Genomic DNA, 9413 nt, shown 5'->3' on the forward strand with positions numbered 1-9413 from the left:
CTTTGATCAAATGTGCTGGAAAAAAAGTTATAAAATTTAAAAATAACATTTTTGCTAAATAGAAAGTTATTATGATTACGTATTCACCTATCCTCTACAAGCCAAAAAATTAAGCATATTTGGGGGAAAGAAAAACAGGAAAATTGAGGTCAGCAGCAAGCAGAGAATCCTTGCACTTAAACTCTACACTGACATTTAAATGTTCTACTCAATGCCCTTCATCAGAGAAAGGACCTCTGCACAGTAATCCATAAGAAATCAAATCAACAGAACCTCAATAGAAACATTTCACCTGGAGGTATTAGTCCTAGATGTTAAAAGTCTTAGCACAATAACAAAAGCTTACTACAGATGCCATGCGTTTATTTAGTTTTGGCCTCTTTGGTAGTAGAGATAAGCTCAAAGTTAATAAAAAGGAAAAAAGTTGCAAAAAATTTTATGAAATCATTTTACAGATCAAACTGGCTTCGCTATCAGCCATGAAAAGCTATATGAATCTCATGAAATAATCACATATCTAGGTTATCTCCAATTCCTGACACCTGGTTTTCATGGCTATGTTCCCACTGAATGTCAATTTAACATTCATTCTGAAGCAAAATCAGTTCTGTTTGGTACTGGCAATATTTATTTCCCTTGCCTTTTCCCATCATTTTAGAAATAACCTTATAGCAATCTCCACCATAAAATGGAAATATTTCATTAATATTCTTCCCTGCATAAATTTAAAGCTGTTATTAATGAGTAATATATGTGTCAGTCATTTTGCTGAAGGTGCCATCTTGGGCAGATAATTATGACTCTCCTAATTTTTTTAACAGGGATATTCTGGAAGTACAATTGTTATTCCAGCATTTAGAAACATCATTGGGTCCCTTTAAGAGCACTTATGATACATAAAATTTGAGAGATGGTCATATTGAGATCAGACATCTAAAAAGAGGCTTCAGTCCTTTTCGAACAAGTTAAGTGACATATCAGGTTTATTTCTAAGAAACCTATTCAAAATCAGGAGGAAAAAGCTTTTATATATTCACAACCTCAGAAATTATGGTTTGAACAAAAGAGAATTTATTTTCTACAACTTGGTCTCAGGTAAGCCATGATATTGAAGCCCATTAGGAGTAAATACCTGAATATGGATAATAAGGCCATGTCTTCAATTCAGGTAAATGTGCCATCACCTGCTAGTGACTTCTGCCTTGAGAAAAGTAAAGGTGGTAGGACATAAGGTCCACAGATTTGCCAATCCTTGTTTGGTTCCTCAGTGGCAATGAACTATGAGAAGTATTTACATTGTTAGCCAAAAACCTGACAGCATTATTGGTGTATAGAATCTAGAAGCTGGGGATAATTCCACACTGGAAACTTTGGTGCTAAAATAGTTTAAGTGAAAAGTGCCATTGGTGAGAATATTACATTTGGTAAATTCTGATGAGTAAATACTGGTCTCTGTGCTTGGTAGGCTCTCAGAGTAGAACATTCTACCTTCTTACTTTTCTTCCACTGGGACATGGGTTTCTTAAGTCAACTGGGCAGGGTCATGGTGAAGATGCTAGATGTGAAGTTTGATTTCATTGTGGCTCTCGATGTTATCGCCCAAACATGTTATTTATATTCAAGAGTTGAACTTTTTTCCACCCACCTCCCCGTCCCAAAGATGAGATGATGTTATAAGGACCTCACAAAATTCTTCATCCTTCTGTGAGGATTAAATTTCTAGTGGGGTAGAGAACTGTTGGAAGAGAGCCTGCTCTAGGACTCAGGAATTGTGTAAACCTTACAGAAAATGATCACATAACTCTAAATAACAGTACAGGTAAACAGATCCGAGTGACTAAGGGTTGAACAAGGATAACTCAAACAATATAATCAAAAGGTAATTTCGTCTCTTACTGCCTCTCTAAACTTTAACAGGGCAATCTGCTGTGCCAGAATAGAACTTGTGCAGGTTCCATGGTGTATCAGCTCACTCTTGAATAACAAACATTTTCATTGTCATTTTACATCAAAAATGCCCTAATAAGACATTTAGAACACGGTCCCATGTTTTAGTCGAAACTCCGAACTTGACTTTGGGTGACACCTTCTACCCAACTCTAAATCAGGTTTGTGACAGGCTGGAGCCAGGCTGTGGAGACCATGGTCTTTGTCTTTGGCTTTGTTGCCTGCCCATCTCCTCATTCACGATTGCACTGTCTTTCAGCAGGGTCACGATGGAAACATTCTCACAGCCATTCTCCAGTGACAGGCTGGCAGGACCACCCCAATTTTTCCGGCAAAGTCACTAACCATTCTCTAGCTCTCCCGACTCGGAGTCAGGCTTGAGTCCAGTTAGAATTACTTTTCTCATGTGTGGGCCAAGCACCAGACCTTTTGGTCTCCCGATTTCAGGGGACATATTCAAAAGTTCTTAGCTTAATCTCCTGGAGGAAGCCCTCTCACTAGGCTTCGACTCCCATCCGGGAAGAGGCAGTAGTCATCTCCGCCCAAAATCTCTTTACCAATCTCTTGACGAAAACTTCAACGTGAGCATCCTATTAGAGGAGCACATTAGAGACTGGATACACTTTCTAGAACAGATATTCCTAATTCAGGAGCTGATTGCAGAAAGAGGAATGCCCATTCCTGAACTCGGCTGCGAGCAATCAGGGCTAATCCACCACGTGGACCAGCTGCCCGCGGATGCCGAAGCGGTCCCAGAATCCTCTGTCCTCAGGCGCAGCAGGGTGTGTCTCCCCAACTCCGTGGGTCTCAGCTCTCGGCCTCACAGGGATACAAGGAGACAAACAAGGAAAACTTCCTCAGGCGTTGTCAAGCTTTGCATCAGTTTCCAGGAGGGCCGAAGCTTAACTTTGAAGATGCTGGGCACCAGAGGCATTAAGAATACAGTCGTCTTGTATCCAGTGTCATGGATAGCTACTTAAAATCTCCTGAACAGACTTTGCAGATATATATTTTGAAAATCTTACCTGCAGTATTTATTTCAACTCTTTCAATAAAGGTTAGAGTTTTTAAAAGAAGAAGAAAGAAAATGGTGGCTCTCACTGCCGGAGCGAGGCAGAAGGAGCACGGGAAGATGGCGCCGGCCCGGGTCTCTAGGAGGGCATCCGCAGGCGCCCACACACCGATGCCTGTCCCCCAGGCCGACGGGGCAAGACCCGCCAACGAGCCTCCTTCAGTCTGGACGCCTCTCCTGTAGCCGTCTGTGCGCCGCACCCTGGAGCAGGTGAGTCTGCGAGCAGACGCGAAGCCCTTCAAGAGCTGCCTCAGTTCATTGTGGGTCCATGGATGCCAGAGCCATTGGCTTGCTTTCCTTCTTTTTAATTTTCCTTCCCTGGGAGGCAGCATTTTTAAGAATATTTTTATTTACTTATGTATGTGGCTGCGCAGGGTCACAGGTGCAGCACACGGGTCTTCCGCCTTCCTTGTGGGGCATGTGGGGTCTAGCTCTGCGACTAGAGAGCAACCTGGGCCCCTGCGTGGGGGCGGGGAGGCTTAGCCGTCAGACCACCAGGACAGACCTGCTGGTTGCCAGAGACGGATTTTCGTAGGTTCTCTCTCAGCTGCAGGTCCGAAGAGCCTCTGCCCAGGCACTGTTTTCGGAAAATTCTTATGTCGTCTTACTTGATGCTTGCAAGCAGCCTGTGATATGTGAAATTTACCCATTTATCAGATGGGGTGTTGAGAGTTGGAAACGTATATAGTGACATCAGAAAAACAAACAAAAAAACTGGATTCAAATGTAGAGCTTCGGTTTTTCCACAGCTTCTTACATATGAAGTGTGACTTTGGTTTTGTACGTGGAGGCATTTTAAGGAGGGAATAATAAATCCACATTGAAGTTAATATTCTGAAGTGCTAAAGTTACCTGGATTACAGAAACATAACATGTAGTATCTGCAGAAAGCAATTGCAAGAACAAGTGTTTTGAGACCTAATTTCTATATTTCTACAACAGACATGGCTGTTTGCAAGTTTCTTTCTTTGTGGTCTGCTTAATTTTTCAAATGAGTGAAGGCAAGTAACATGGATACATTTTGTTTGTTTATTTGACTCCCAGGTGTCAGTGGGCAATACCTTTGAAATTAGCAACACAATGTGGAAATCGTAGTGGAGACTGTGATAGGTTATCAGAAATATTTGGAGACTGTAGTTTATTGGTATTTTTTTGGACGTTGAGTCTCATCGCATGCAATTTCAGGTGACTTAGATACTAAGCCAATACCCATCAAAGGCCTCCCTGAAGAAATGTCTCTCGAAGTCAGGGACTCCTTGTCTTGTTATCAGTACTCAATACTAACTGTGGCTAGTACTCAGAGGTACTCAGTACAGTTAATCACATTTAAATGGAGTGCTTTAAAGCAAACATGTAGGCCTTTTAAAAAAAAATCAGAATATGTTTTATTACTAAAACTTCTTTTATTATCCACTGCGTTTCTTTTTCTCCTTGTTATCTATTTTATGTGCTGTCTGGAGGTATAATAAACCTTGGATCAGTTGGCTAGCTTAATTGAAAAATGTTTTGAAATGAAAAGTTAAAAAGCAAAACAAAATATATTGAAAACCATTTCCATTCCAATTTCTTCTGTTAGTTCAGTTGTAAGAAATGGAGAACAAAAGCATTACCAACCAAGGCTTTTAGTGAAAACATAATTGCTTACACATCCAAATACATTAGCCAAGTTTGCTACACGCGATTAGGCAGCCAATTGTGTTGAAAATGTGCTTGCTCATTCAGTGGAGACCACACCCCAGGGCTCACTCACTTACTCCTCTTCAGTCCTTAAGTTGGGTTAGCACTTGCCCATTCTCATCAGCCACTTCTTGGAAAATATAATGGGGCCACCAGAATCATTTGGGTCCAAATAAAAGACCTAATGTCTTCAACTAACTGCACCTTGGTTAGGCCAGGAAAGTCTCCCTCCAGTGTTTCCTAAGAACTCAAGTAGAGTCATTCTATCAAAGGGTGCCAGTAATTAATGAAAGTTGTATGCCAGGCACTGTCAAAAGTGCATTATGTTTAAAAATGTATAATGACAGAGAAGTGGATCAAATTCTACATTTTTAAAAAAATTTACATGTGGCATGAAAAATAGTTCAATTTAAAAGAGGAACAGGATTATATTGTGTCTCAGGTGCATTTTCCCATTCTTGTTTCTCTACCTGAAGTTAATTTCGTTTTCAATTCTCAGGAAAATGTGTTAGTGACTTGGAAACCTGGCTATCCTTGTCTTGAAATTATTTTCTAACCGTAACACCAATTTTTATTTTGAAATGGTCTTAAATATGGCACAGCTATTATACATTCCTTAATTTCACCCCAAATATCAAAGTAAAGCAAGATCATCTTTTTCTTAGTTTTCCCCTGAAAGTATAGAGAGAAATATTTTACAATAGCTGGGCTTTAGGTATTCAGAAGACCCAAAATGGCAGGTGAAGGTAACTGTCCCATTCTTTGGTTGAATAGAATTTACCTATGTAATAGCCAATTACTTAACACGTCATCCTTTAGGATCAATCCAGAAGTGTTGGGATCAACTATGTGTTGGAAGTTAGTTCTCCTGGGATAAGTGCTAAAAGTTCTCATTGCCAGCCGGCTACCACATAAAATGTAGGCGATGAAACCAAGGTGCTAGTCAACTAAGTGTATAGAGCAGCATGCCTTCCACTTAAGCAACAACTTCCTTTTTTAATTTTTTCCTGGACTGTTTGATTTCCTGACCGTCACTACCCTGGACAAAGCTGAATGCAAAAACTACGCATGTGCATGTCAAGCTGACTTGGTTTCTGTATTAGTTTGTTGTCGCTGCTCTAATGAATTAACACTGTCAGTGACTTAAAACAGCACAAATTTATTGTCTTATATCTTCTCATCACAGGTCTCAATGAAGTAAAATAAGGATATTGACAGGGTTGTGTTGTCTTCTGGAGGCACTAGGAGAAAATTTATTTTCTGACCTGTAATAGCCTTTAGAAGTCTCTCACAGTCCTTGGCTTGTGGCCTTCTCCCTCTGTCTTCAAGCAAGCAAAAATAGATCAGGTCCTCACATCACTCTGCCCTCCTCTGCCGCCGCCTCCCACTTACAAGTATCCTTGTGATTATACTGGATAATATATGTATTAAGATAATCTAGAATAGTCTCTATATTTTAGGTGTAGCTAACTGTCAACCTTAATTCCATCTACAGCCTTTGTTGTAGAAACTAACAAATTCACAGGTTCCTGGAATTAGGATGTAGACACCATTATTTTCCCTACCAGAGACTCATTTTCATTTCGACTGATAAAAATTAAATATTTTCAACTGAAGTTTCTGAAAGCTACCTGTAGACAGTAAGCAGGAAAAACATTTCTCTCAGCCACGTCCATCTGTTGCTCATACCGGTGTCTTTAAATGTCTCTGCTAGTAGCAGACAGGTTTCTAAGATCCGGTGGTCCCTGGTCCCACGTTGTCTGTATTCGAGCTGCACTGAGCCCCTCTCCTCCCCACTTGCCTTTGTGTGGGCAGTACAGCTCTGCTGCCGGTAACGAGCCCCTCTGCCACAGAGCAGACCTTTTGAAGAGTACCTACTTTTCATCATGCCAAAGTATGAGCTCACACACGTTCATACTTGCCTTTGTTCCCTCCAGGCTTCCATACCTCATGAGTTGCCTCTTTGCTTTCAGGGGGAATCAAGGTAGCAGACCTCAACAGCATTCTGTTTCAAGGGTTGAAGAGAGGCAGCAGAGAGGGGATTTAGGTTATATCCAATGACCACCTCTTTCCTGGGTTTGCCCTCACAGCAGCTGGAGGGCTTGGAGGTGCTAAGCCCTCTGATTTAGAACTACACAGGTCTGAAGGCTGAGCATTTTCTATGAAGAGCCTTCATCTTTGGAATTCCCTCTCCAAGGCTATTGACCTATATGGCCTGAAGTAAATTCTATCTCACTAGTAAAGTGGATTTCACAGTTAATGTGGCCAAGCTGATTTGGATTATTTATTTCCAATGTTAGCCACAGTTGTAGAACTCTCAGATGTGTGCAGGAATTGAATGCATCTTTAGAAATCTCAGGAACGAATAGCATTCTCTGAGACACGAGAGGGATGGGTCGTAATCTTCTTTTTGTGTTGCCTGTGACTTGCTGTAATACCAAATTGCAACCTATCCTCTGTGGTTATTTCTTCCATGTTGTGTTTTGTCAAGCTAACCTACCTGACCCATTCCTATGTTTGATTACTTGACAGCAAATGAATGACAGAAAATGTAAATAAAGCACACGGTATATCTGCATATGAAGTCAGCTGTACCGGCCTGTGTGGGGGACTGGAGTGGGGTGGACCTGAAGGAAGTTATTAGCTCTCCAGCAGGGGCAAAGAGAAAAGCCAGTTCTGTCAAACATGAATGTTGAAACAAAAGGAAATCACCCCGTCCCAGATGCTCTGGGCTGAATCTGCCTTCCTGGGGTCTTATTCTGGTTCAGAGATAGCTCTGTCCTTGAAGTGCTCTCTGTTGAGTGACACTAGTCCATGGTATCAAGTAGTGTTTAAAATGCCTAGATTAAAAGCCTTCTGCATTTAATGTCTCAGCTCCAACAGGTATATAAACCAAAATGAACTTGCAAATTTCATTGAAGCTTTATCCTCTAGCCCAGGCTAGTCCCTAATGTCACAATTTCCACATTCCTGACAAAGAATCTTTTACTCTAACCAAGTTCCTGCGCACAGTTGGCAGCTGGCCCATCCAGCGGGGGAAGGTGACTTTTGTGGTGTCCTCACTCGTGCAGGGGTGCAGGTTAACACATCCTCCTTGGGCAATGATGGGACTAATATTCTGTGCTTTGTTCAAAGCTCTGAAGGATCAATGTATGACATGTGATACTCGAATTGATGCTATTCCTGTCCTGAAAGGGAACTCCAGTTCCCTTCCAAGTGGAAGAGGTGAGGGGATTTGACTCTTGGCTCAGCACTGCCTGAGTAAATACTTTTTTTACATCAAATTTAAGCCTAATGTGGTTTGAGGTTTCAATTAAAACAGGTAGGTAACAGGTATTCTAATAGATTTGTTCTAATGTGAAATAGATCATGGATTTCAGGTACATTTAGACCAAGCAGTGCAGTTTGTTGTTTTTTTTTTTTTTTTTTTTTTTTTCAAATAAATTCAGTAGGTGTTCAACAATATGTGGCCAGTGTGTTCATTGGCCTGGCCACCATCTCGCAGGGAGCCCACTTCCGGTCAGGGTGCTCTTGGAAAAGTCCTGGCAGTTGTTGCATCACCAGCAGAATTTGTGCACTTAAGAGGTGGTGTATTTGTAGACCCCGTGACTCCTCCCTACTGAGTAGAATGGGTACAATTGCTTTGACACAGGAAACAGAAGCATTGGTCTCAGTGTCCAACTCTGCTGCTCTCTCCTGAGCCTCCACATTAGAATAAAGTGGGCCTATGAATATAATAGTAGGTGAGGTGGTCAGTGATGGCTGAACTCAGAAGCAAGTGCAAATTGGATTTGCTCAACTGAATGAATCTGCTCAAGGCCCAGCAGCGAGTTGAAGGTCCTCTTCTTGGGAAACAGTTCTCTCCTTCAGGACAGGAAGAGAATGGTGACTGTCCAGGCTGTTCTCACAGCTTGGTGACCTCAGCATTGGACCAGTTGGGGTCTGCGGCTCGTATACCTGAAGACAGCCATTCAGTATACACTGAGTCCTGATGGCCTAAACAGTACAGGATTGCTTTGCTGTTTCTTTCCCCAGCTTTATTGAGATATAATTGGCAAGTTAAATGGTCAGATATTTAAAGTGTACAACATGATTCACATGCACATTGTGAAAGGATTCCCTCACTTAAGTAACACATCTTTTGATTGTTTTGTATCCTAACCCACCAGTCCCAGTGCAGTCCACCAATGATACCCTGACTGTGCTCACTCTGGCCCCTGCCACATGCTTACCCAGTGCCTGATCACATCTGCGGTTCATCAGGTCCCATGTAGCTGAACTGACATGCTACAAAGCATGTGCAAAACATGTCTAAATCACCCTTTATTTCTTCTTAATTAAAAACTTCGGCTTTTAATGGTGACCAACCAAGATTTTTTTTTTTTTAAGAAAGTGTTCATCTTATGTATACAAGACTTACAAGAACAGCCTGGTATGCTATTGGCTTTGTCCTGGCAAGTAAAATCAGTCCCCAGCATTCATCAGGGTATCTTGCTCTCAACTTTCACTACTGTATGTAATCCACTTCTATGTTTTATGTAGAGAGATTTATTTTGGCATGTCCTGGGGTCATGATGAATCCAGAACCATGGTTTGAAACATGTTCTATTAACTCCACAGTCTGTATTTTCTGCTTTGACAAGTTCCACCATACCTTCACATGGTCCTCTCCATATAAAGGAGTCATAGTCTTCATTTTAACCTCTTTTGTGTGCCT

This window comes from Odocoileus virginianus, chromosome 1 (genome assembly GCF_023699985.2).
Source record: "Odocoileus virginianus isolate 20LAN1187 ecotype Illinois chromosome 1, Ovbor_1.2, whole genome shotgun sequence".
Lineage (NCBI taxonomy): Eukaryota > Metazoa > Chordata > Mammalia > Artiodactyla > Cervidae > Odocoileus > Odocoileus virginianus.